This window comes from Mustela nigripes, chromosome 11, assembly GCF_022355385.1.
Source record: "Mustela nigripes isolate SB6536 chromosome 11, MUSNIG.SB6536, whole genome shotgun sequence".
Taxonomy (NCBI): domain Eukaryota; kingdom Metazoa; phylum Chordata; class Mammalia; order Carnivora; family Mustelidae; genus Mustela; species Mustela nigripes.
The window spans coordinates 30,776,095-30,802,785 of record NC_081567.1 but is presented as its reverse complement, the minus strand read 5'-3'; the positions used below and the strand labels follow the sequence as shown (position 1 = coordinate 30,802,785).

Sequence of the window (26,691 nt, the reverse complement as noted above, 5' to 3'; positions counted from 1 at the left end):
GTTCTCACGCCCTTAAAATCCCCCCCGATCTTAGCCCATGGCTGGCCTGAATGCAGAGAGCTCTTACAGCCAGGCCTCACCCCAGGCCTCCGCCCAAGGCTTGGCTGCCTGGAAGAGCCCAAGTGACTGGAACAGAGCTCCGCTGGTTGTCCTGCGTCAGAGACACCCCCTCAGCCCCCACCCCAGGTATCAGGTTACTAGCGCAGCACTTTCTCTCCCTGGGTGGCAGCTCAGGCTCTGATATTTTTAGACTCCCCCCTTGGCCTGTCCCTAACGAAAGCCAGATGCATGTGAACAGGACTCCACTCTTTGCCCTCTTTGGGTAACTCCTGCAGGAAGCCAGACTCCATCCCTCCTGGGGCAAAGAGGGGAGCCTCATCTTCCCGCCACCCCTGGGAACCCCACCCCCATCCTTTCCCCGGAGGAACTGAAGCCAACCTCCAAGAGTCAGGCCTCTAGTCTGTCCACAGCACCAGCTGCCTCCTGTCCCCAATTCCAGCTGCTGATGCCAACTGCCTACTTTCCTAAGCCCTGTCATGCGTCCAGAGCCAGTTTTTCCTCCCAGGAGGCTCGTCACGGACTTTCACCTGCTTCTTCCGGGAGGGTTCTGCTCCCCAGTCCCAGCGCCTGGGACCCCAACCTCCCTTTGTCACCCCTTTGAGGGATGGCTGCCACCACCCTGCTCTGCAGCTCTCCGTGGCCTGTGTCAGAGGCCCCAGCTGTCCACGGAGCTGGACAGTGGCCACAATCCAACGCCATCCCATCTGGCCTGGAAGGGCATTTCTGTATTTTTGTCTCGACAGACTTCCCCTCCTTGTCGTGTCTGGCCGAGTTTACTATAGCATAGGGCTGGCCTCTGCTGGGCTCCCCATCCACCCGGAAGGCGGCAGAGCCGGACAGGAGAGTCCCCAGGGATGAAAATCGGCCGGTCGAGTCAACCTCTGAATCACCTGTTGCGGTAAAATGGAGAGTCTGGGCACACACGCACGTGGGTTGAGCTTCCGCCTCGAATAGCACAGGCAAGGCAGAGAAAGGAAACCTAGGTGAAACTTTTGCTTCCACTCCAGGAAGAAAGGGCCTTAAAAACACACGTGTGTGCAGGGTGGGGTGACCAAGCGGATATGTCCTGTGCTTACAGTCACATGCCGGGGGCCCTGCTTGCCCCTCGTGAGCTGTGCCATGGACACGGGACCACGCCAGCCAGACACGGTGCCACCTCTCCTCCCCCCCACCCCGGGCAGGGTGCTGCAGCGGCCGCCCCAGAGCGTCCCCACTAGGCTGGCCACCTCTGTGCCTTCCACCACCAACACCGGTCCCCAGGTCTTATGTGGATCTGTTTCCCCGCTTTGGGGGCAGAGGGGGCTCCAGGCTATGTGGCGGCTCTCAGACTCTCACTCCCACTCCCCAATTCCTGGCGGGGGTGGAGGCCGAGGATCACAAATCTCTCAGTGGGAAAACAGGTTTGGCGCCTTCCTGCCACCCCCATGCCCCTCCCTCCGCTGTGGGCTTGGCATCTGCCAAGGCCCCCTCTGGGCATCTGAGCCCTGGTTTTCTCCAGAAGTTTCTCCCCCGCATTCCAGGAAGCCCACCAGGGCATTGCCAGGTGGATAAAGGGAAGGCTGGGGAGAGGCTGATGGGGGCTCAAAGTCTGGCTCTTGGTACTTACTGGCTCAGTGATCCTGAGAAACTGACTTCATGTCTCTAGCCTGGCTCTCCCCACCTGCCACCTGGGAGTGGGGATGGAGGCAGCTGGGTGAGGCTTCCAGAAGGGGAGAGTGTGGGTGCCCTGCACACTGCCAGGGGCCCTGCAAATGCTCCATTAGCTTTGGTTCTCATCTTGGTCCCTTCTCGGCTCCTGGGGAAACCCGGGCTCCTGCCCCGTCCTCAGCCTCCTTCCACTTCCTTATACTGAGGCCACGTTCTGGGCAGAGGTGACCTGCAGCAGTCAGTACCTCTGGGACTCCTTACTAATTCAGCTGGAAGCAGGGAGGGCACTGGAGACTTTTTTTTTTTTTAATTGTGGTATGATATACATAACCTATCAATCATTGAACCACCTGTAATTGTAGATTTCATGTACATTAAATACATCGAAAACGTCACGTAACCATCATCTCTCTCGACATCCCCAATGTTCTCACCCAACAAAAACTCCAGACCCAGTAAGCAACAACTCCCCACCCCCTGCCCTACGCCCTGGTAACCTGTAGTTTCTGTTTCTGTCCCTACGAATGTGCCCTCCTCAGTGCCATCCGCGGGATCACACAGGATCTGGGCTGCAGGGTTTTCAAACCCTTCACTTCTCTGTGCATCCCTTTTCAGGCTGGTCTCTCCACAGCAGACACAGCCAAGGGTAAAGATCCACACACCCCCCCGCCCCCATCTTTGGGAGGATGTAGTGAAGCTTTTCCCAAACCTGAAACTGGGCTGTCTGCCTCATTCCAAAATAAGGCGTTGGGTTCTTTGCCCTGCGGGGTGTCTGTCCTATCCAAGTACCCTCCACTGGCCCCTGGTTCCCCTGCCAGCCCCAAATTAGGACCTCCCTAGGGTGAAGTTTAGGACCCTGGATTTGGAGAGTGTGTAGTCCCTCTATACACGAGCTCTGGCCTCCCCTTTCTCTGGAATCCACGCGTGGGGTCTTCAAACACCCCCCAACCCCAACCAGAGTGGGGAGCGAGAATCAGTCATCCCAGCGTCGCCCCCAGACTCCTCCAGCGTTCCAGACCTAAGGAAGTTGCTCCTCATCGCTGGGGGGCGCAACGGAGCCGCCGACGGGGCCGAGGAGGGGACCCGCCGGTCCCGTCCGCTCCGTGAGGCTGGGGACCCTGCGTCGAGGTGCCCGGGACCTTCCCGCGACGCCGGACTGCCCTGGACTCCGAGAGCCCTCGGAGCGCGGCTGGCGGGGGCGAGGGGAGCCGCCCTGACTCCTCCCCAAACTTTTCCCGCCCGCCTCGGCGCAAAAGGCGCAGGAAGCAGTCCGGGGGTGGGGAGGTGGAATTCGGGGTCCGGGGCGAACTCGGCGCAGTGGTGGGGGGACGTCCGCGCCCTGGTCGTCTGGCGGAGAACCGGCGGGTTTTCGGTACGGATGGGCCTCGGCTCCTCCCTACCTCCCCTCAAAGGCAGAGACCTCCCTCCGTGGGTGCGGGGGCTCGCGGCCCGCTCCCCAGGACGCACGCTGCTCGCAGCCCCCCGACGTGGCCCCCGCGCCCTGCGCGCGCCACGCGGGGAGGGCGAACCCCACTCACCGGGCGCTGGCGGCTGGACGGACGGACGGGCTGGGGCGCGACGCGCGGCCACCGGGCTGTTTTGAAGCTCTGGGCTGGGACTGCGCGCTCTCCCTCCTCCCTCGCCGGGGCGCGGAGCCTCCTCCCCGAGTCCCCTCCTTCCCGGATCCCGCCTCCCGGGGCGTGATGTCAGGGGCAGGGAGAGCCGAGTGGGAGGGACGGCGGCAGGCGGGAGGGGGACGCTGGCGGGAAAGGCCGCAGCCCCGGGAGCGCCCCCGGTCCCCCCTTGCCGCCTCCCCGCTTTCCTCGCGCCAAGTTTGGGGCGGAGTCAGTCGCGGGGCTGGGGAAAGAGGGAGAAAAGCGCCGCTCCTTCGAGCCAGGAGTCTCTCCCCCGCGCCCTCTTTGACGGGTGTCCACTGCCCCCCCTCCCTGGTCCCAAGGTTCCCCCTTTCTTCTCTTCCCTTCCTTCCCGTAAGGGTGGAGACCGAGGGTTCTGGAATCCGACTCCCTGCTTCAGAACCCCTTCTCGGGCGCTCTTCTTCGTGATCCTGTCTTTCACGTGTCCCGCCTCAGTTTCTCCATTTGGAAACCGAGAGGATTCATGTGCTCTGGAGGCTGGGGTGGGGGGGGGGTTAAATGGGGAAGGAGGCCAGAGGGACCCAAGCCCCATCCGTGGAGGGGAGGCAGCGGTCAGTGTATGGAAAAAGCGAAGAAATTCCAAAACCGGGCCACCACGGGACAGTGTATTTTAAGCTTTTAATTTAACAGGTTAATGCTATATGGATACACCCCGAAATACAAGGCAGAAGATGGTGCTACAGAAGAGAGAATCAGAAACACCTTTAGGAAGTAACTAATTCATTGTGCACTAGCTGGTGGGGCTGGAATGCCATGTTTAAATTGGCTGGTGCAGGACACAGGGGTGGCTCAGATGGCTGGGCGGCTGCCTTCTGCTCAGGTCCTGACCCAGGGTCCTGGGATCGAGCCCTGCATTCAGCTCCTTGCTCTGGAGGGAGCCTGCTTCTCCCTCACCCTGCCACTCTGTCCCTGCTTGTGCTCTCTACTCTCTCAGACAAATAATTAAAATCTTTAAAAATAAATAGTCTGATGCCTCTCTTTTTTCAATCCTGCTGGGAAGCTCTGCATGGGAAAAGCCTCCCTGGGTGAAAATTAGAGATCTTTAGGATATCCGGGTCCCCCTCTAAAGGGCCACCCCACCCCCCAGGGTCCTGAGGTTCCCCAGCTGCTCCAGTGGCTGATCTGTTATCTCTCTGTGAATTCAGGAATTTACTGGCTGCTCAAGACCGCCATCCCCCAGGCAGGGGACTTTCTGGAGGGCTGGAGCAGGGCCAGAAAGACAGTCTTCTGAACTGAGACCCTGCCTTTAAAAGGGAAGGGGAATAGGGTCTGGCTGTTGCAGAAGAGGCTCAGGTTAGGGGCCCACGCACCAGCAGGGGCAGCGCAACCTGCCGTCCCATGGCCCCCTGGAGGACAGAAGGAACTCAGAAGCCTCTTCCAGAATGGACAGTCCGGGTAAGGGCTGGGGCAGGTGGGTTTCTACCCTCTGGGGAGTGTTTACTGTGTCCCATCACTTTGCAAACATTACCTTCGATATAGCACATGAAGAAACTGAAGGAGAGAAGCTACTTAAAGCACTTGCCAAGAGCCCCATGGGACACGTGGAGGGTGGATTTGAACCCAGAGGGACAGGGCCAAGCCCCACTCTTCTGTTCCCACCACATCACTATTTACCAAACACTAACCATGGCCAAGCCGTCATTCCTGCCCTGTTGCCCTATCAGACATGGTGCGTGAACAAGCATTCACTTATTTTTTTTTTCTTTAAATCAACTCTGTTTATTTAGCTATATTTATTTCAAAAGGAAGCCCTATAACATCCCAGTAAACAGGATACCCGTGCCATTCACCAGAGAGGACAAGCTTAACAGACATAAACATTACCCCCCCCCCCCAAAAAAACAATGTTAGTATATCCTAGCCAAATCCTGTGGCCTGAAAGGGTCCGTGAACCTGGGATCTATCAGCCAGCCTGGGAGGTATCGGGGACTCGCTAGCCCAGAAGGAGACTCCCCTTGTCCTCAGAATGGTTGCAAGATCGCCAGGAAAGGGAAACTGGCTCTCACTTTGATTCAAAGGTAGGAGGTGCCTCCTCCCCGTATCGTTATCATCTACACCACCTCCCCTGCGCCCGCCGGTGGGGCGTGCCTCGCGGTGGGAAGAACCTGGCCAGACACCAGAGAGCCTCTCCAGGACCCAGAGAAAGGAGTGGATCCACTGCTCCTCTCTATTGTTCCCAAAGCCACTCCAGAGCCCCACCTAGCCTGCCTGTGATCACCTGTTGCCTGTGCCGCATTGTTCGGTTTCTCTAAATACAGTCCTTTCTCTCCAGTGAGACTCGAGGCAGAGACCTGCCTTTACCCACTTGGGTTTCCATTCCAGGTGCTTCCATAAGCTGGAAACCTCAATGCAGTACAGGGAGGGATGAAGAGGGGAATGAGCATCTGCTCCATTGACTTCCCCAGCCTCACAACCAGCAGAGCATACATCCCCTCCACTTGACCTTGAGCTACACCATTGACAGGCTTTGGCCAAAGGGATTCTCAACAGACAGGACATGCAGGCAAAGGCTGGGAATGTGCTTAGGCACCAGGGCTTGCCTTCTTATGTTCCTGCCCTTTCCATAAGCAGAATATACATCCAGGAGGCCCGCTATTCCCAGAAAAATGAAAGACTTGGGGAGCAGAGCTCCCCTTGATGACGTGCAGAACTTCCATCCTGGACACAGAGCTCCTCTAGCCAAGCTGCAGACACGTGAATGAGAAACGCCTGTCTGCTGTTGTGTGCGTTGAAGCCTCCTGGTTGGTCGGTTCATAAGAAAAGGCTGGAGGTTGGGGGTCGGGGTAGAGGAGACAAGGTCTCCTGAGAACTCTGTCATCTCTTGTGTGTCCTTTCTGGCTGGAAAGTTTTAAGGTTCTGCCACTTCTGTTGACTCTGTTCTTACAGGGAATGACTAGGGGCTGCAGCAGGATAGGTCATGGAGAACGTGTGGGCTTTTGTCAAAAGGATCGAGACCTGAAAGAAAATTACCTCAATCCAGAAACTTAGGATGGGAATGGATCAAACATGAATGTGATCTGACCATCGAAACCTGCTTTTCGTTGGCGGTCCTGTTTAAATTTGACGGATGGCGGCGCGGGGGGGGGGTGTCTCTAACTCCCAATCAATCAATATTTCCTTCAAAAACAAACTGGTGGATAGGCCTCTAGGACAGCCCCACAGGACACACACGTGGCTTAATAAGACAAACACGATGGATGTCACTTCTGTGAGTAGGTTAGAAGAACTGTGACTTCTGTCCTGCTAGCAGACCGTCTCTTGCCTTCTAGGCTCACGTGCTTCCGTGAAACAAGGAGCACATTAGAGAGGCCCATGGGCTAAAAAACCGAGGACGGCTCTGGCCAACAGCCAGCTAGGAATTGAGGCCTTCAGCTCCCCAGCCCCTGAGGACCAGAGTGCTGCCAACAACCACGGGTACTTGGAAGCAGATCCTTCCCCAGCTGACCCTCCACGTCAGACCCCAGATCTGGCCAACACCCTGACGGAAACCTTCTGAGAAGCTCTGGGGCAAAGAACCCAGTTAAGCCATGCCCAGATCCCTAACCCACAGAGAGACTCTGAGTTAATACACATGTGTGGCTTTAGGCTTCTACGCTTGGGGGTAATTTGTCAGGCTGGGACAGATAACTAACACGCGAAGAAAAGACTTAATATCCACCACCTCGGATGTGGAGGGACAGGGTTCTGGTTGTGATCTTTGTATCGGTCAGGATAGGCTGGGAGATGCCATGGTAACAAGCGTCCCCATGATCTCTGGCTTGCAACAGAGGTAGTGCTGTGTCTTCCATGTGCATTACGGGTTGATTGGGACCATGCCCCTGTATCATCTTGACTTCCGGCTGCAGGCTGATGGAGAAGCCACTATGGGGACCATTGCTGGTCTCAGGGAAGTGGGAAGATACGGAGACAGATCACACGCTGCCTAATAAAACCATCTGCATGCTCACATTTCATGTGCAAAGCAAGTCACACAGCCAAGCAGGAAAAAAAAAAAAAAAATCCTCCCACTGGCCATGTTATCCTGGCAAATCATTTCGTCTTCCAGGGTCCAACTCTTATCTTTGACCTTGGCTTACAACTCTATACACCTCTGGAGGTCAGAAAGCAGCAAGCATGACCATAGAGCTCACAAGCTACATTTTCTCTTGGCTCCTCTTCCAGAAGCAGGACCTCAGACACAGAAAATCCTCAGACCCAGGGAAAATTCCAAGCATGAAGGCAACAGGCAACTACTGTTGGGCCAAGACCTCCCCACAACCTTCGCTAACCAAATACCCTGCCATCAGCCCTTCTAGGCTGGGATCAGCTGGCTGCCCATCTTACCATGAGGGAGACAGCTGGGAAAGCCGCTAGTGCTGCTCTACGGAGAGCCAGGGGAGCTGAGTTCCTGGAGTGGGATCTGAGAAATACACTCCACCCCACCTCCACAGACCAGGCAGGGGCAGGATGGAGAGAATGGTTTCCAGCAGAGAAACAAGGGCCTGCTCCCCACACCCGCCCCATGCCTGAGGCCTCCAATGACAGCTCAGAGCTCTGGATCTCATTGCTCTTCCCAGCCATAAAACCTCCTGCAAGTCACGGGACAAATATTGCCCGTTTCCCTTCGGACAGAGAGATTCGACTATTGTCAAAATCAGAGGGGGCATCACGGCATTTCCAAACCTCTGGAGATACAGCCCATAACCGCATCATAATGGGCTTTCATGTCTTTTCAAGACACCACGTGTTTCATGAATGCAAATGTTCGGTGAGCACAACACACCTATAGGGGTTGGGTCTGGGTTTTCCCCACGATGGCAGTGTCTGGCACTCAGCCCCAAAGCCTCTGGCTGCTTCACTGTTGGCCCCAGTTTCCCACAGGAGGTTTGGCACCGGAGGGCCAGAGTGTGGGAGCCCCCCCACATTTGAATATCCCCGAAGTACAACCAGAAAGCGTAACAGGAAGTGGCGGGGGGGTTGCTCTCCCTCGGCCAGCATCATCACCACCCAAACATCTGGAGCCCAGGTAGTCCCGTGGGATGTTCTTGGCACGTCACAAGAGAAAGCCGTCCAGTGTCTCGCTGCATGCCAAGGCCGGCTCTCCTGGATCATCTTCTGCAACAATGGCGTCCAGTTTAAAACCGAAAAGGCAAAGGAGATAAGAGCACCTGTTGTTAATAGCGTCCCAGGGTGTGCTCTAGTTTTCCTGGGATCTTAAGCACGTTTTCCTGGGGATCTTAAGCACGGTCATAAATGTTACTCTTCAGGGAACAAGAGCATCGTTGGTGCTTTTCTAAATTTATTTATTTATTTATTTGACAGAGAGAGAGAACAAGTAGGCAGAGAGGCAGGCAGAGAGAGAGGGGGAAGCAGGCTCCCCGCCGAGCAGAGAGCCTGATGGGGGACTCGATCCCAGGACCCTGAGATCATGACCTGAGCCAAAGGCAGAGGCTTTAACCCACTGAGCCACCCAGGTGCCCTTCTAAATATTTTTAATTAAAAAAAAATACAAAACCTTTCCTTCCTGCCAAAGAACAGCTCGTGGAAATAATATTTTCCCAATCACTCACTTCAAGTATACACAAGGTGTGAATGTCCCATGTGCCAGAGACCGCTTGAGGCCCTGGGAATACTGTGTTGAATAAGCAAATCAAAGAACACTTGGTCTCAAGGAACTTTCTAACCAACACTGATCTGTTCTCTTCATTACGCTGCTTGACAGGATACAGGTCTTGTGTTGTATTTCTTCCCAAGATTCCTGGATATCTTTGTGTCTGTATGTGTGTGTGTGTCTGTGTGTGTATGTGTGCTGGGGGGGGGGCAGTTGTCTCTTAAGCTGTAAGCCCACGGAAACATTCCCCCAAGCTAAGTACCCCTCGGCCCCACCAGGCAGACTCAGGTATGGGCTTTGGTTATGGGGAAGTAAGGATGTCTTCTCTTTCCAGAGGAAGTCTCTCTCTCTCTCTCTCTCTCACACACACACACACACACACACACATACACCACTCATGGTGCCCTAGTCCCAGATTCAAAGAATGACAACTCAGGAGGGAGGAGACGTAGAAATTCTTGTCCATTCCCGTGCTCTGGACAGGAAGGTACTGAAACTCTCGAGCTTGAACTTACACTTTGAACAGCCTGGGAATTCCCTCCTTATGTGGGATTCAAATTTTTTGGACACAGCCCATTTCTGTTTGCTCTTTTTGGTCCCTCAGCTGCAGGACATACCCTGAGTGCTGGTGGCCCTGGGAAGGCAGCGTCATCTCCAGACTCTGGCCTCTGCCTCTAGCAACCAGCACAGAGTAGGGGGTCAGCAGATGGGTTTTCCCCCATAACCCTGTTTACAGTCTGTGATTATTATTTTTTTAATTTTTGTCTATGCACATCTGCACTCATTGTCTTCATTCCCCCAACAGAACTCAAGCTCCTTAGGAACAGAGGCCATCTCTATTTTGCCCAGGGCTTTTGTGATCGTCTGACACATAGTGGGGGATGGATCTGGGTTTCTGTTGGTCTTTACGAAAGACCTTTATGAAAATTTGAAAAAGCCTCTTCTTCTGAACCAGTGACTTGGAAAAAGGCATCCTTTCGGTGCAGACAGCTTGGCACAAAGATGTCACCTTTATGCAAAGGAAAAACCAAACCAAAACACACCCCATTCTCTAAGCAGACACAACCCCAAGCCAGGCATGTGGCTGGGAGGACCTGCCTCTCAGTAGGAAGACTTGTGCCTTGCCCAAACTATGTGACAAGAGGCAGGAACCCTGGGACCAAGAAATATTTGATGAATAAATTAACAAAATTCAAATCCTTGCAGATAGGTGGTAGTTTTAAGACATCTTTGCAATTTCTCTGACACTCAGGTCCATTGAGAGCTTGGGCTCACTGACGGGCATCCAGTCTACCATCTGAATATGGTGGAAGCGATGCTGTATCATTCTCAAGGGTAAGCCACAAATAGCCATGCAGGATCTGTCTGGTTATCTGGAGCCAGGTGCTGGGAGCACAGTGATGAGCAGAAACAAGCAAAGGTCTGGTCCTCATGGAGCACACAGTCTGGTGGGGTGGCTACCACGGGGACGGCCATGTGACTTACCATCCAAAATAAGACACTTTGGAGAGCAAAGAGGGTGCTATTAATAATTTCAATGGGACAATAATCATAAATTGATCAAAACTGTCCCAGGAAGCCTGGGGTACACAGTCACCATAACTATACTGAGTTGATGAACTAAGTAATCACTCAACTAAATGTGAACATGCTGGCGTGACAAGCATGCAATGAAGGAAGGGGTAGACAGTGCTCAGAGAGCCTGCAGGAAGGGGATTTGACCTAGGCAGAGTTATCAGGGAGGGCTTCCTTGAGGAAGTAGTGCCAGAGCTTTGACCTGAGATCTGAAGAGACCCAGGAGTTGGCTTGGCAAAAGAGAAGGGAGAGGGCCCCAGGAAGAGGAAGCAACAAGTTCAAAGGCACTGTGGTTGGGTGGGAGGATCTGAAAGAAGCCAGTGTGGCTAGAAAGGGGGAAGCAAGGTTGGGGTTGTGGAAAGCAGTGGGGCTAAGGTAGGACTGGGGGCTTCATTCCAGCTGTGGTGGAAAGAAGTGAAGGGGCTCGTCCTCCCTGTGCTGTTGGGGGGAGATGGGTGTGTGTCACATTGAAGGAAGGAGTTATTCTAGTACCCACTCTGGTTTAAGCCTTCTGCATTGGAGGAAGGAGTTATTCTAGTGGTACCCACTCTGGTTTAAGCCTTCTGCATTGGAGATTTGAGGCTACATGGTATACTTTGTAGTCATAATCTGATGTGGCTTGAGAATTAGTATTGAATTTATAGCATGCACAGAACAGTGAAGTATTTTATGCATGTCCATAAATGGAAGGCCTGTTCTTGCTCCACAGAGAACGGAAATTAGAAGTCAAACACCCTTTGTATTCTAAAATAAAGTCTCAAGATATTCTGAAATCTTCATCTAAATTGTTAGAGGAGGCTTGGTGCCCTTAGCTAATCTATCTTCCAATATGCTGTCTAATACAGCATCGAATCAATGAGGCAAGTTCCCAATGGGGAATGATCAGCCAATAACTCTGCTAGTAAATGAGGTATTTTTCTTCAATACAGTTGCTTGAAACTAACACAAGAAAAAGCAATGATATGGTCGGCCTGACTGCTGTGTGGAGGTGAAGGAGGGAGCCAGCATGGGCTCAAGAAAAGACATTATGAGGTGAGAAAGGATAGGGACGTGGAATGCAAGACTGCACTCACACTTTAGAATGGCTCTGGGTCTAGGAGAATGAGCCAGAGGGGACTCGGATGTCCCTTTGGGGACATGTGCAAGGCAAATATCATCATAGAGAAGCCTGAAGAGTCTAGGGCTCAGAAGAAATGGCTGAGCGTGTAGGACATGGTTTGGCTCACTGGAGTATTTGCTGGTGCCAATATGGACTGCAAAGATGGTCTGGTCTCAGGGGACCAGTTAGCTTGATGTGTAATAGGGAAGGGTTCACTGGGTTGCTTCTATGTGGGCTGCACTGGGATGGCGGGTTCGCTGGCAAGAGGAGCATCAAAGGGGCAGGGTGACTCCCTAGGACACCTAGTTGCATATAAAGGCTGGTGTATTTACTCTACTCTCTGGCTTCCAAAGGGGTTTGAGGTGGCTTATGGGCTTACGATCAAAGACGCAACAATAGAGCTGACACAAAAGGAAATAAAAACCATGTATACAGACTGAGGAGGAGACAAATATATGAGCCCAGAGACTTTGAAAGGGAAAAGCACCTATGAATCATCTGGGGAGCCTATGAACCATGGAAATTCCTGGGCCCTGCTTCCAAAGGCACTGGAACAGGAGGTCTGGGGTGGAGTGTGTCTGCATATTTTGCAAGATCTTTCCCAGCTCCCCAACCACAAAGTGACTTTGATACCAGTGCTGTGGTCCACGTTTTAACACTGTATTAGTCCTTTAAGCCAAACATGGTCAAAGTCCCGGAGCATCCAACACTAGGGATGTGTGGTGAGTTGCCCTCTTGTCTGGTGGAGGGCCACCTTACCTTCCCAACAATGTGAGCCCCTGGGGAACCCCATCGGTTCAACTGAACTACCTTGTCCTACTGCTGTACCTTTCTGTGTCCAGAGAGGGCGCTGGTTGGGTCCACAGGTAGGGTGGAGACCAGATATTGTCACCACTGGCAGTGTGGAGGACCCATCCCTGGGACAGCCAGGCCAGGTGCTTTACGCTGGGGGCCGGGTGTAGTGAGCTTTGCATTGAGAAGGGAGGCAACCTGGTGAGGCGGGGCTTAACCTATCACCTTCCAGGGAGAGACCCAGGGTGGGACCATCTCTGTTCAGACTTCAAGATCAGGTACACTGGATATCTCTGAAAGCCAGCTGTGCCATTCTCAGGTATGCCGATGAAGCTTCGTTAGTTCTGAGCTCCTTGAAATTTCTCCTCCTTCTTTATGAATGCTTTCTTGGGCTTCAGGAGCCCCTTCCTTGCTTCTGAAACACTGGACGCCTCTCCTCGGAAGTTGAGCAATGAGAAAGGGGACTGGGGGGCGGGTAGGAGGGAGAGACTTTACCTACGACATCACTCCCCAAGGCATGATCCACAGACCAGCAGCATCCCTTGAGAACCCTTGAGAAATGCTCAGGCCCTACCCACTCAGGGAATCAGAATCTGCATTTAAAAAAACTCTCCAGGGGAAATCACATGGGAGTTAAAAGTTCAGAAGCACTGCTATCCTCATTTCTTCATCCAACAACTGCTTACTGAGGGCCTACTGAGGGCCAGGCTCTGTGCTGGGTGCTGAGAGATGAATGAAACACACAGGTCCGGGAAAATGACATGGTCCCTGACCCAGTGGAGGGTACAGTTTGGCGATGGAACCCTGAGATAAACAAGTGAAGAAACAAACATATAATTGTAAGTTGTGGCAGCTGGTATTAAGGAAGTAAAGACATACCAGTGGTCAGAGGGAAAGGTCAGTGTTCTTCCAAAGAAAGGACAGACACTCTGAAGAGCTGTCTTTTAATCTTGGAAAGGTAGCTGATCCTTGGAGAAGGAGTTGGAAGATTCTAGAATGGATGCCCAAGGCTTGCCCGGGATCACTCAGTGAGCTGGAATCAGTTTGTGATCTCAGGGTTGTGGGATCAAGCCCCACTTCTGGCTCCATGCTCAGCACAGAGTCTGCTTAAGAGTTTCTTTCTCCTTCTTCTTTTGTAACCCCCCGACCCCACTCTCTCTCTCAAATAAGTAAATGAAATCTTAAAAAAAAAAAAAAAAAAAAGTTCAAGCAAATCAGTAGAGCCAAGCATTGACCTGAGGAGTCTCAAGATGCTTGAGAGTCTAGGAGAGCTGACCTCTGGGCATCCTGGGCCCATGGGCTGTCATGGACTCAGGCTGGTCCTAACTGGTCAGCTTTATAGTCCCCAAAGCAAGAAGCACATACTCTGGCAGTCAGGGAGATGGTTTCAGGCAATACATAGGCATAGAATAAATACCATTAAGTTATGGAGTAAGAATGCTATTCTCTTCCAAAGTCCTCTTCAGTCTCTCTGATAACCACAAGGAGAGAGTCTCAGTTGGGTGCTAGGATGCCTTCAGCACCTACGGATGGAGCTTGGTTACACCTGGGCTCTGCACCTCCGTGTGAGTCAGCTCGGGCCACCCCAAGTACTACAGACTGTGTCGCTTGAACAACAGAAATTGACCACCTCACCGTTCTGGAGGCTGGAGGTCCAAGATCAAGGTGTCAGCAGGGTTGGTGTTTCCTGTGGCCTCTCTCTTTGTCTTGTTGATGGCCATCTTCTTCCTGAGTCTTGACATCATCTTCCCTGTGTGTGTGTCTGTGCCTCCATCTCCTCTTAAGAGAATGCCCATCAGATTGGAATAGGACCCACCCTAACAACCTCGTTTTAATGTTAACTACCTTTCTAAAGACCTTATCTTCAAATAGAGGCACATTGTGGGGTACTGGCGGTTAGGACTACATTGTATGAGTTGTGGGGACCACAATCCAGCCCCTAACACCCTCTTTAGTTGTGTAACTTTCACAGATCTCTCAGCCTCTCTGTGCCTCAGTTTACCTATCTGATAAAGGGGATGATGGTACGTACCTCATAGGGCTATAGAGTCTAACAAACGAGCACGGATGAAATGCCTAGGACAGCACTAGGCACCGAGCAAGTCCCAAAAGGGCAAGAGCCCTTTAATGCCTGGCATACAGCTGGTGCTCAATAATGACCTGCTGAATGACTGAAAGAATCTTATCCTTCTAAAGAAAGAGTGCTCAGGTCACAACTCAAAATTTGGTTAGAAGCAGGAGAACGGCGGGGGACAAAACAGGCAAAGGGGATTAACAGGTATAAACTTCCACTTATGAAATAAATAAGTCTTGTGGATGTAACATACAGAACACAGTAACTTTGTAGTAACTTTGGCAACAGATGGTAACTAGACTTATTTCATAATGTATACCAATACTGAAGCACTATGATGTCTACCTGAAACTAACAGGATATCCTACATCAATTAAACTTCAATTTAAAAAAATTGAAACAATAACAAACAGTGAAAAACAATTTTAGTTAGGCAAGAGCAACTAGGTAGAAATGAAAAATATTCTTTTGCTTTCATTACATTTATTTTCTCCAGTGCTCTTGCATTCACAGGTAGGGAGGCTGATTTTCAATTCATAGCAGTGATAAAAGTTTCTTTTTCTTTTTCTTTCTTTTTCTTTTTTTAGAAAGAGCGATAGCAGGAGAAGGGGTAGGCACAGAGGGAGAGGGAGAGAGAGAATCTTAAGCAGGCTCCACGCACAGTGTGGAACTCGACACGGGGCTCAAATCCTATGACCTGAGATCATGACCTGAGCTGAAATCAAGAATCAGACACTTCACTGACTGAGCTGCCCAGGCACCCCAAAAGTTTCATTTTAAAGTTAAGTCTATGTAAGTCAAAAACACATGTTGATTTTTTTTTTTTTAAATGAAGCAAAATCAAGAGTTGGCAAACTTTTTTCTGGCAAGGACCAGATGGTGAATATTTTCGGCCCTGGGATCCCAGACCTCACAGGGTCTGTGTCTCAGGCTCACAGCTCTGAGGCCAATCCTGGATGAGTGGACATCCCAATAAAACCAGTTACCAAAGCAGCCATGGGACTGCATTTGACCCCCAATGTTTAACAAGCTTTCAAATGACTGCATAGGTCAGAGGTACAGAAATGGCAGTGAGGTTGAAGGTGATACTCCGAGGAACGGATTCAGGGAAACTTGTTCTAGAATAAATCCAAGTAATTAGGAACAAGGACTCAGAAAGAGAGGGACTCTCAGGGCCTCTTCCTACATGCAACCCCCAGACCTTTTCCTGGCATAGCCTTTTTGATCCTGTCCCTGTGTAACCCTCACGCAGTATATCACTGGGATCCCCAAAGAAATGTTATAGGAAGCTTTACTGTCTCCCCACTTTCCTCTGGCCAGATGTATGAGCGCCCGCCCATCCAATACCCTCAGGGCTGGATACTAGTGCTCCCAGGAGATGTAGGAGAACCTAGGAAGCCCCTTTGGGCCAACCTTCTCCAGTCTTAACCCCACTCCCACCCTGGACTCTGTGGAGAACGTTCCTTTGGCTTCTCCAGTTGTCACTGATTGATATGTAAATATTCCTAGACAGGGAACCTCATTATGCCATTACCCCATTAGCTACAATCCGCCATTAACACCTTAGCTAGAGCCATTACCCAGGAGTATTCCAAAGTGACAGGACAGATTACGGAACTGGAAGAGTCCAGAAGGGTGGGGCCCTTTCCTACATATCCCAAGCAGGGAAAGTAAAACTCTGCCAGGAGAAAAAGCAAGAGTTATGGGAGCAAGACTGTGCTCAGTAGTTCACCCCTAAGCGCCTCTTCATGCTAATTTTATTGAGCGAGTACTGAGTGCTAAGCACCTTACCTGTCCTAGCCATGTAGTCCTCACCCCACCGTGAAGAAGTGGGCACTGTGATCCCCATTCTACAAACGAGGAACCCGAGGCTCACGCAGGTTCATTAAATAGGTGGCAGAGCCAAGATTCAAAGGTCTTTGGGAACCTGGCGATTCATGGACCTGTACCCCTGGGGATAAAAATATATGTTTATAAAAAATAAAAAATTAAAAAGAAAGGTCTTTGGGGCTCCAAACTCTCAACTCTCTTGTTTCCCCCACTGAGGCTTCTCTCCTGACTGCCTCTTCCTTCATTGACTTATCTAGAGCCAATCTCTATGCTCCGGGCCATTCCATTCCAGCCCAGAATGCTTCCTCCTCGCCTTATACCCGGATGAGACGCTCTTGGTCTCATCCTGTTTGGGTGATCATCCTGGAAGGATGCCGGGGAGACTCCGGTCTCTGGTGGCGATGGTCCCACACCAGAGCCAGTGCTGAGGAGCTGGAGATATACTGGGAGGTCAGCTGTCTTCCCAGCATGCCTCTCCATCTCCAGGATGGGGGTGTCACAGTTCACTGGCACCTTCACCAGCCCACACCCCGCACTCACCCAACCGGTCGGACCACACCACCCACATGCCAGCCGGATCCGTTTGGATGGCTGTATGGCAGGACCCAGCTCGCCTGCCGCCTGCTCCCACCCTCGCAGAGTTCTAGGGCTCCTCTGTCCACACCAGAGGGCTTGGTGTTTCTCACAAAGAAGAGACACAAAGACTCCTTCCTGGAAGCTTGGGGAGAGGAGAAAGGGAGGCTGAAGGTCAGGGATTCTCTGCCCCTGGGGGACTTGGCTCATGACCATAGGAAGTGACCCCAAAGTTGGGGCAGTCCTGCTTGCACGGTGAAGGAAGGCCAGGTGAGTCCTTGATAATGGCCTCCTCTCCTCTCCCTAAGGGTCAGCTTTCCCGTCTGGAAATAGGACAAAGGATTCCCTCACGAGCTCTTTCAAGTACTCCCTGCGAGGATTCCCCAGGGTCAGGCTTAACGCCATTGCTTCATTCCTTCATTCAAACATGATTTCTTGAGCACCAACCACCTGCCAGGGGCTCAACCATGCTGGGGGAGGTAAGACACACAGAGAAGGGCTCTCACGGGGTTTACGTCAAGTGGGAGAAGGCAGACAGAAAGAACCCAACAAATAAGTCAGCCAAAGGACCCAAGCCATCATTGTGCACCATCAAGCAAATACAACTAAAGGATATGGTAGGACACTGGCCAGCCAGGTGGGGCAGGGGCCTGGCTGGGTCATCTCCGAAGGGCTCTCTGAAGACCCCTTCCGTGAAGGCTGAAGTGACAAAAAAGAGGCCAGCAGTTGGAAAGACGATCTGGAATGGAATGTTCCCAGTGGAGAGAACAGCAAGTGCAAATGTCCTGGGGTGGGGAGTTTGCCCTGCCCGAGGAGTAAAAAAGCGCCAGGGTAGCCTGACTGTGGTGAGTGATGAGCAAAGGACTGGAAAATGAGGTCAGAGGGTTGGGAAGGGATTTCCGGGGCTTGTGAGCATAGCAGGGGGCTCCACTGCTGCCCCAGTGGGCACCATGGAAGGAGTCTGGAAGTGGGCATTGCCTTCTTCCTTCCCTCCTGTTTCCCCAAACTGAAATTCCTATTTGGAGAGGAGATTTGACTGGCTCCAATCGGGTCATGTGGCCACGAGTGGCACCTTGTTGGACAGCCCCCTCCCTTCCCCTGCCCTGGTTCAGCCAGTTCTGCATGGGATGGCCCAGGGGTAGTTCCCAGAAGAGAATGGGGTGCTGCGAGCAGAGGGAGGGGCCCAACACCATGTAAGCAGAAACTAAAGGCGTGCACTCCACCCTACCTGCAAGTTCTCTGACCTAGACCCTCGTGCCTTTCCCTGCCATCCGAGCCCCACGCCTCGTCATCGCCCCCGCCCGCACCCTGGAGTCTGGGTGACACTTGTTGGGGACACTCATTTGTCACTAGAATCACATAAGAGAGAGGAAGGCCCATCTCCTTTGCACTTTGGTAATGGGGAAACCGAGTCTGGGGTGGCAGGAAGCAGTCGGGGCTGCTGGTTGACCCCGTCCTGGGATTCTGCTCCTCCCCCTTTCAGGGTTTGCAAGAGAACGCCCCTTGTTCCCCTACCCCCTGCTCTCTGCAGCCTTATTGTGGCTGTGTGGGAGTGGCCACAGTATAATGGACTGGATTTCCTCTGCCTGTGCAACCAAGCCAGCTCAGCGGTTTGCATCCTACCTCCTGCCTCCCCACAGACAGCACAGCATGGGGAGCTCGCTGCACCGGGGTTTGGCCAGCTGTGTGGCCTTGGCCAGGTCACTAACCTCTCTGTGTCTTCATTTTCTCATCTGTAAAATGTGAATACTACAACTTCGTAGTATTCAATGACTTCACAGGGTAGTTGCAAGAGTAAGTCTCCCCTTAGAGCACCCCCTGACCTGTACTGCATTTGGGAGGTATGTGCATTCTACGAACCCCTACCGTACCTTCCACACTCCGTGCTTTGAAACTCTGTCAATTTCTCTTGTTCATTTATTCAGCCGAAACCTACTGAGCATTTGCCAGACCCAGGAACTCAAAACAAAAAGGCCAGACAAGGTCCCTGCCCTTGAGGAGTTTACTTTCTAGGGGTAGAGAAAGACCATGAAGAAAAAAACTTAAGTTAATAAATAAGACATTTTTAATAGCGATAAGTGTTGGGAAGAAATAAAGCAGGGTGACAGACAGAGTGGGGGGGGTGGTATTTCAGGAAGGGTGATCTGCTCTGGGAAGGCTAGAACAGAAGAAAGACCAGCCACAGGAAGAGTACTTCATGTAGAATAAATAAGTGGTAAGTCCCAAGGTCCTGGGGTAGGAAGGAGCTGAGTGGGGACAAGGAGGCTACTGTACAGGCAATTCGCAAGGGTGAGGGGAGAAATCAGAGAGGTTGGGGCCACATGAAGCAGCTCTCATGGCCTGTAGCAGGAGTTTGGATTTCTCTTCTGGGCAGCAGGAGCCCAGGGAAAGTTTAAACAGGGGCGTGATGGATCCAGGTCAGTCAGTCCAGCCGTGGCCCCATCCTCTGTTCCTTCCCACCTCCGGGGAGTGCCCAGGGCAGAAATCCGGCCCTGCCCACCCTGGGCTGTGCTCTGATAACCTTCCCAAAGGGGAAGCCGATTGTTTGGAAGGAAATGGTGCAGAAGGAGGCATGCAGTGGCCACGTTGAAAACAGGGCTGGGACCTGTTTCTAGGGCTGAACTGGGAGCTTGAAGGCTGACATCCCAGGGGAGAAATCAGGAGGACTTCCGGGGGTTGTGGCTGTGGGACTCCGAGAGGCACGTGCTCCGGTTGGCCCCAGGGGGCTCAGAGCCACTGAGCTAAGTGATGACGGACATGATGGCTCTTAATCCCCAGTTCTGTGAAGTGGGCTCTGGGGAAATATCCCAGGCCCATGGAAGGATCCTTCGGGCTGACCCAGGGGCCAGGTGAACCCTCCCTGCCCTGCCTCTTTCTGCAATCTGGCATTTTCCTGTCCGCATCCCACCCGGAGGAATGGAGAAAAGAACCGGATATGGCAACTATGGTCTTAAGAACGCACGTTGGCAAACCCCAGAGAGATTTTAAACGGGACCCTACTTCCACCCAACTCAGTGAGGCTCCAGGGTAGGGCCCGGGCTCAGGTCTTTTAAGAAAAATCTCCACGCACACCCCCCTCACACACACACAGAAAAAACTCTCCAGACTACCCTAACGTGTAACCAAAGTTGAGAACCTCTGCGTCAGAAAGTTTCAATACTGTGCTTCTCAAACTTGGGCCAGCCCAATCTCCTTGGCGGTTTGTTTTGTTTTGTTTTAAAGAAACCCATGTCTGTGCCCTTCCCCGGGCCCCTTAGGCCAGGGTCCCTGAGCAAGGGTGCAAACACCATATTTTTTAAAGCCCCCCCCACCCCAGATAATTCCTAAAGGAAGCCACAGTAGAGCCCCTCTGATGGGCCCATCTCCCAGGTGTCCAGACAGGAAGACTGAGGCCCAAAGAAAGGTGACTGGCCCAAGGTCACACAGCCCACTAGTGGCAAAGGCAGAGCTCCAAACTAAGACTCCAGCTTCTCAGGCTAGTTTGCGCCCTCCACCCAGATGGGGGAGGTCTCAGAGGACGTCTGTGCGGCACTCCTGGGACCAGCGGCTTGCCCAGGTTGGCAGAATTAACAGAGTGGACCCCAGGAACCCTCACTCTGGGGGAAGCCCTTCCTTTAGGTGTGGAGGAACCACTGGGCGGGGGGGGGTCTGTCACCTCACATGGCCATTTCCTTGGAGTTCATTCAAGGGGCCACTATCCAGATGAGCCTAAGTGAGTCCCACGAGCCCTTGGAAGGCAAGAAGTCTCCCCCCGCTGGCAGCAGAAGGGGAACTCAGACTCAGGCGGGCCGTGGAGGACCTGGTTTGCCACTGCTGCCTTGGGAAACGGGCGCCTGGTGAGGAGGAGCCGAGGGTGCCCACCGACAGCCCTCAAGGAGATGGGGACCGGACAGCCACTGCCAGGAATGACATTCTGTGGGCGAGCAAGCAGGAGTGGAAAAAGATTCTCCTCCAGGGCCCCCATATGAGAGGTGGCACCCTGAGTCCAGACCCCTGAGGGCCAGAGCAGAGAACCTGGCTTTCTGACCTGCAGAATGTGCAGCCCATAAATGCGTGTTGCTTCCCGCCGCGAAGTGTGCGGGGATTTGCTCCGCCGCCCTAGAAACCCAAGACGCTGGCTACGGCTGAAGGAGCAGCCGTGGAGGCCTGGCTGAACCCCAGCCCCCCGAAAGCAGGCTTTCCCCAATGCACCTGGGAAAGAGGGACGTTCCAAGCAGTCAGAAGGAGGATGGAGCCGGAGGCCTGTTGCCAGAGGCCAGGCAGACGGAGCAGCCAAGGGGATGGGCACCAACAGGTGGACATGGAGCCCGGCCAGGGCCCCGCGCAGAGACATGCCATGGCGCCCCCACTCCTGCGGGGGGCCCTCCCCCCGGGGTCAGCACATCTCAGATCTCACGTGGGTGCCTGGCTCAGAGCATGAACGCTGTGGTCTGCGGTGGGGAGGGGATGGTGTGCGCAGGGGTTTGGACGCCAGCCAGGGACCACTCCCATTCCAGAGACCCCACCCCATGCCTGGGGTGAGATCTGGGGCCCCTGGGAATGTAAGCCCCCTACAGGGCAGGACCTGGCCTCCTGCCTCCTCTGGCACTTGGGAGGTCGAGCAGCTGGGCTCCTCCAGCAGGCGAGCAAAGAGACAGCAAGGCTGACCTTGAACTTGGGCAGGGCCCAGGCCCCTTTGGGAAGTTTCTTCTTTCTCTCCACCTTTTTGTCCTTTTTTCTTTCCATGAGCATTCCTAGGATGCCCTCCTGTGCCTTGTTAAGCTGTCTAAAACCCTACCGCCTTCTGTGGGTAGCATATTGTCCCACCTTCATATACTACACCCCCAAGCCCACCCGCCCGGGGTTCCCCAGATGTCCACCAGACCAGACCTACTCCTCGCCCCTCAGGGAAGCTCTGGCAGGTCCCTGATGCTCCCAGGGATCTGAGCTCAGAAACTAAGGGAAGGAAGGTAGGCAGCCTGTGGCCCTGACAGCTCCCAGGGCAAACATTCCTGCTCAGCAATCCTCAGAGCTTGGGGCTTAACGAGCCATTTTCGGTGAAGGACCAGTCTGCTTGTTGGGGGGAGTTCCAGGCACCACGAACCCATTCCATAACATACAAGAAAAACAACAAAACTCGCCACATGCCTGCAAGTCACAGCGATGGAGAACAGCTCCCTAGATTTCAGAAGCTGACTCCCGCTTTGGTGCTCAGCTTCGTGAAATGTGCAGATGGACCACACGCTGTCTGGGCATACAGACGATGGACAACGGCATGAGTGCATGGGTGCTGCCTGCTCCAAGGCCCCAGATGCCTGCCCAGAAGCTGGGGACACCAGAGGACCGAGAACCGGGGAGGGAAGGCCCTAAGGTTCACACAGTCTGTGACCCAGACAGGAAGGAGCCAGGAGAAAACCCCAGAAGGCGGGGCTGGGGAAGCAGCCTGGTGGAGAGGGGGCTCCCCCAACCCAGATGGGTCTTTGTCTCGGGGGAAGCTTCCGCAGGGGAGGAAGCAGCAGAGTTGCCCAACTACGGGCCAAACTTCTCTAGAGTTGTTTGTCAAGCACCTTCTGGCTCAGATTCCAGTCAGAGAGGAATGCATACTAACAACTGGAAAGCAGGGTCGGAGGGCCTCACAGTGGCGTCTCTAGGCCCAGCCTGGGGACAGCTGGCTTCAGCCTGCCTGGTGTCAGGTCCCCCTGGCAGGGTGGGGTGAAACACCGGCCCTGTGTCCCTACCCGGTGTGCACACAGAGATGGCACCTGAGATCACCCCGCCCTGCCCCTCCCTGGGCTCTGAGGAGAGAGGTGAGATCGAAACTGTCCCCACTCCTTCCAGAGGGGGCTGAACCTGCACCCCGCGGGCTGGCTGCCACGGTTTCTGGGCAGGGAGCACAGGAATGCCTCTCTCCTACCCCCATCTCGCACACAGTAGGCGCTCTCAGAGGCTCTGCCCAGGTCTGCGGGAGGTCTGCAGCCAGGCCTGGATAGAACCCAGCCCCGCCCGGAGTCACCTCCCGAGCCTCTCAGTGCATGGCGGCTGCATTGTTCCAATTCCTCCAGGTTTGGAATGTCTCTGTTTACCATCAAAGTCAACCTGACTCCAGAACGTCCCGCTCCAAGAGGCCAGCTGGGGTCTGCGGGGAGAACATGGGGCTAGGCGACAGGAGCAGGCCATGCACGCAGCCCCCAGACCCCTCACGGTCTGCAATGTTAGAGTCCCCCACCCAGGCGCAGGCCACTCTGGGCCTTGGAATGGGGCAGCCAGGTGGGATGCAGCTGCCGGCGGGAGTTCGGTGGGTCCTCACAGTTCCCTGCCTGGGCTCCCAGCTCCTATTCTCTTCAGTAGGAAAGAAAGAGTAACAGCTCTTCCTTCAAGCTCTGCCCTCTCCTTCTGTGTCTTGGATCTCACAGGTCTGCACGTGACACGACCTCTCACCTGTTCAAAACCTCCCACCTGCGTGAGAGCTCAGCTCTAATTGCTAGCTGCATTGGAATGTGACCTCCACCATTTTAGCTGTGTTGCCTTGGGCAAGTTACTCAACTTCCCTGTGCTGCCATCTCCTCATCTGTAAAGTGGAGTGCCGGGGTTGTGTGTTTGTTAAAGGGTCCTCCCCGATGTTATGTGTAGCCGTGTACTATATAAACCTAGTTTGTCTCCCCAACCCTGAGTTCGTGGAGCTACCTAATACTTTTTAAGGAGAACCTTTTCTGGGGGCGCGTGGGTGGTTCAGTCAGTTAAGCGGCAGACTTAGTTTCGGCTCAGGCAGTGATCTCAGGGTCATGGGATCAAGCCCCAAGTCGGGCTCCACGCTCAGTGCAGAGTCTGCTGGAGATTCTCGCCCCCCTCTCCCTCTACTGCCTACCCCATACACACGTGCTCTCTCCCTCTCTAAAATAAACAAATCTTAAAAAAAAAAAAACACCTTTTTTGCTTAAATTAGCCAGAGTGCATTCTGTTACTTGCAACCATATAACAATGCCCGCCCATATAACTTGCAACCAATAACAGTGCCTGCCTCCCAGGGCAGTTACCAGGATTAAGTAGCCCAGAAGGAGCTAGTTGAGCACCTGAGTGTGTCCCTTGTATCTGGGGTGTGTCCAACTCCACGGTTTGGAGACAGTGTGCTATGCCTGTGTCCCGAGGCACACCTTCCTCACAGGTAGGTTGGTTCTCCCTGACCACCCCCCTCCTCCGGAAGGCCAAGAAATCCAGGGCAGAGGTACACATATGACCATAAGCTGAAGGACCCCATTCTCTAAATCCAGCATTGAAATAAGACCTGTTTTCTACAAGGTTGGGGGGGGGGTCCTACAGCTGGGAATAGCCCCCCATTCCCATGGAGAGGAGTTCAGTGGCAAGGGAGAGGTGCAGAGTTTCCTGACCCAGAAGCACAGTTCCCTCTCCCAGAAACCACTGTCTGGAGTAGGATTGGGATCTCAGGGTCCTAGCAAGGTAGGGACTCAGTCAGTCCTTGCATGGGGTTCCCACACCCATGGTCATTTCCCTGGGGCAGCAAGCAAGCCATGGGGGCTTGCAGGGGGCATTGCTTAGAACCTCTTGTCTTGTGGTCCTGCATCTATGTCCCCAACCTTCTATTCACAGGCAGTTGCTCCCACACAGTCACTCTGGGGCAGGGCTCGCCTCCCAGGCATCCTGAAATGACCTAATAGTCATTGAAACAACTGACGGAAACCCACATCAGGGGCTATGCCCACACTGCTGCTTTCCCCTTCTGCTTCTTTTATTCACTACAACAGGTCACCTTGAAGACCTCCCTTGCCCTACGCATGGAGGTCCCTGTCCCGAGCTGGCCAGCATCCCCCCTAAATTCACGTCTACCTGGAGCCTCACAATGTTACCTTATTAGGAAACAGGGTCTCAAAAATACAGATCAAAACCACCACGAGACACCACCTCACATCCATCAGAATGGCTCAAATTAACAAACCAGAAACAACAGGTGTTGGTGAGGGTGCGGACAAAAGGGAACCCTCCTGCACTGTTGGTGGGAACACTAACTGGTGCAGGCACTGTAGAAAACAGCATGGAGGTTCTCAGGATCTTAAAAATACAACTACCCTAAGACCCAGCAATTGCACTACTGGGTATTTACCCAAAGGATACAAACATAGTGATTCAAAGGGATACATACACACCTGTGTTTATTGCAGCATTACCTACAAGGGCCAAGTTTTGGAAACAGTATCCATTGACAGTATCCAAGTATCCATTGACAGATAAATGAATCAAGACAAAGTGACAGACACACCCCCTGGACTATGACTCAGCCATCAAAAAGATACAATCTTGCCAGATGCGGCAAGATGGATGGAACTAGAGGGTGTTATTCTAAGCGAAACCAGTCCGAGAAAGACAAATACCATATGATTTCATTCATATGTACAACTTAAGAAACAAAACGAACATAAGGGAAAGGGGGAACAAAGAGAGGGAAGCAACCCGTAAGAGACTATAGAGAACATGCTGAGGGTTGATGGAGGGAGGTGGGTGAGGGATGGGCTAATGCGTGATGGGGATTAAGTCAGGGCACTTGTGATGAGCCTTGGGTGTTACTCGGGAGTGATGAATCACTACATCTACTCCTGAAATCAATACTACACTATATGTCAGCTAACTAGAATTTCAATAAAAACTTGAAACAAAAAGGAAACAGGGTCTTTGTAAATGTCATTAGTTAGTAATTAAGAAGGGTTCACCCTAGGGGTACCTGGATGGTTCAGTGTTAAGCACTGGACATTTGATCTTCAGCTCAGGTCATGATTTCAGGGTCGGGGGATTGAGCCCCAAGTTGGGGCTCTGCACTGGGCATGGAGCCCGCTTAAGATTCTCTCTCTCTCCTCCCTGCCCCCAACCTACAACTTGCTCTCATGCTCTCTCTCAAAAAAAAAAAAGAGTTCACACTGGGAAAGGAATCGTAGATACACACACCACGGAGAAGACTATGGGGTAGCAAGAGCAGATGATGGGGTGACACAGTGCAGGCCAAGGGACACCGAGGACTGCTGGCTGCCTGCAGAAATTGGGAACAGACTGTCTCCAGAGCCTGGAGGAAACTGCTCTATCCACAACTTCATTTCTGACTTAGGGCCCACAGAAAGAGAGAGAACAATACACTGTTGCCCTTTTCAGCAGCCCCCATGCCCACGTTGTAGTCATCTGTTACAGCAGCCCTGAGAGACTCATACAGTTCCTCTTTTAAAAACTAATAGTTAGGAACAGCACAGGGGGCACTGGGGGAGAGGGAGCATGCCAATGGTATTCTTCGTATTTTTCTGATGGGGGCTCTGCAGGTACCTGAAGATGAGTCACCCACCCCTCTCTCCCCGGGATGTGCATAATTTGAAGATGGCTAGGATACAGCTAGGAAAATTTGCATTAAGGGATTTGGATTCCCTCTGGGAAGGAAACAATGGGGGTGCTGTCCAATAAAAAAGGAAACAGCAATCATATCTACAATTTTCTATTTTCTAGTAGCCGTGGTAAAAACATGGTGAGATTAAATTTAATAATATATTTTCTGTAACCTCCTAGATCCCAAGTAGTATCATTGCAGCATGCAACTGACATGCAACATATCAAGATATATTATTACATCTCTCTCTCTCTTTTTTAAACTAAGTCTTCAAATTCACACTAGCTGTACTTCGGGCACTCAGTGCCCCCCTCCGGCTTGTGGCCCGTATAGTGGACCTTGCAGCCCGATTCCTTGTTGCAAATGGAGTGTGTTTTGTCTGCGGTGGATGGGACATTCCTTCTCCACGCTTGTGTGCATGATCACCCAGCGGCCCGTGGG

The 26,691-nt window shown here is 52.8% G+C and overlaps 1 protein-coding gene across 1 annotated transcript in view; it reads right to left on the bottom strand.

Annotated features, from left to right (window-relative positions):
• EMP2 (epithelial membrane protein 2) overlaps nucleotides 1–3,498 on the bottom strand; it is a 29,723-nt gene extending 26,225 nt beyond the window's left edge. The window contains exon 1 of the mRNA XM_059415333.1: nucleotides 3,246–3,498. The gene's annotated coding sequence lies outside the window, so the exon portion shown is untranslated. The remainder of the gene's footprint in view (nucleotides 1–3,245) is intronic.
• Between the last annotated feature and the right edge of the window lie 23,193 nt (nucleotides 3,499–26,691).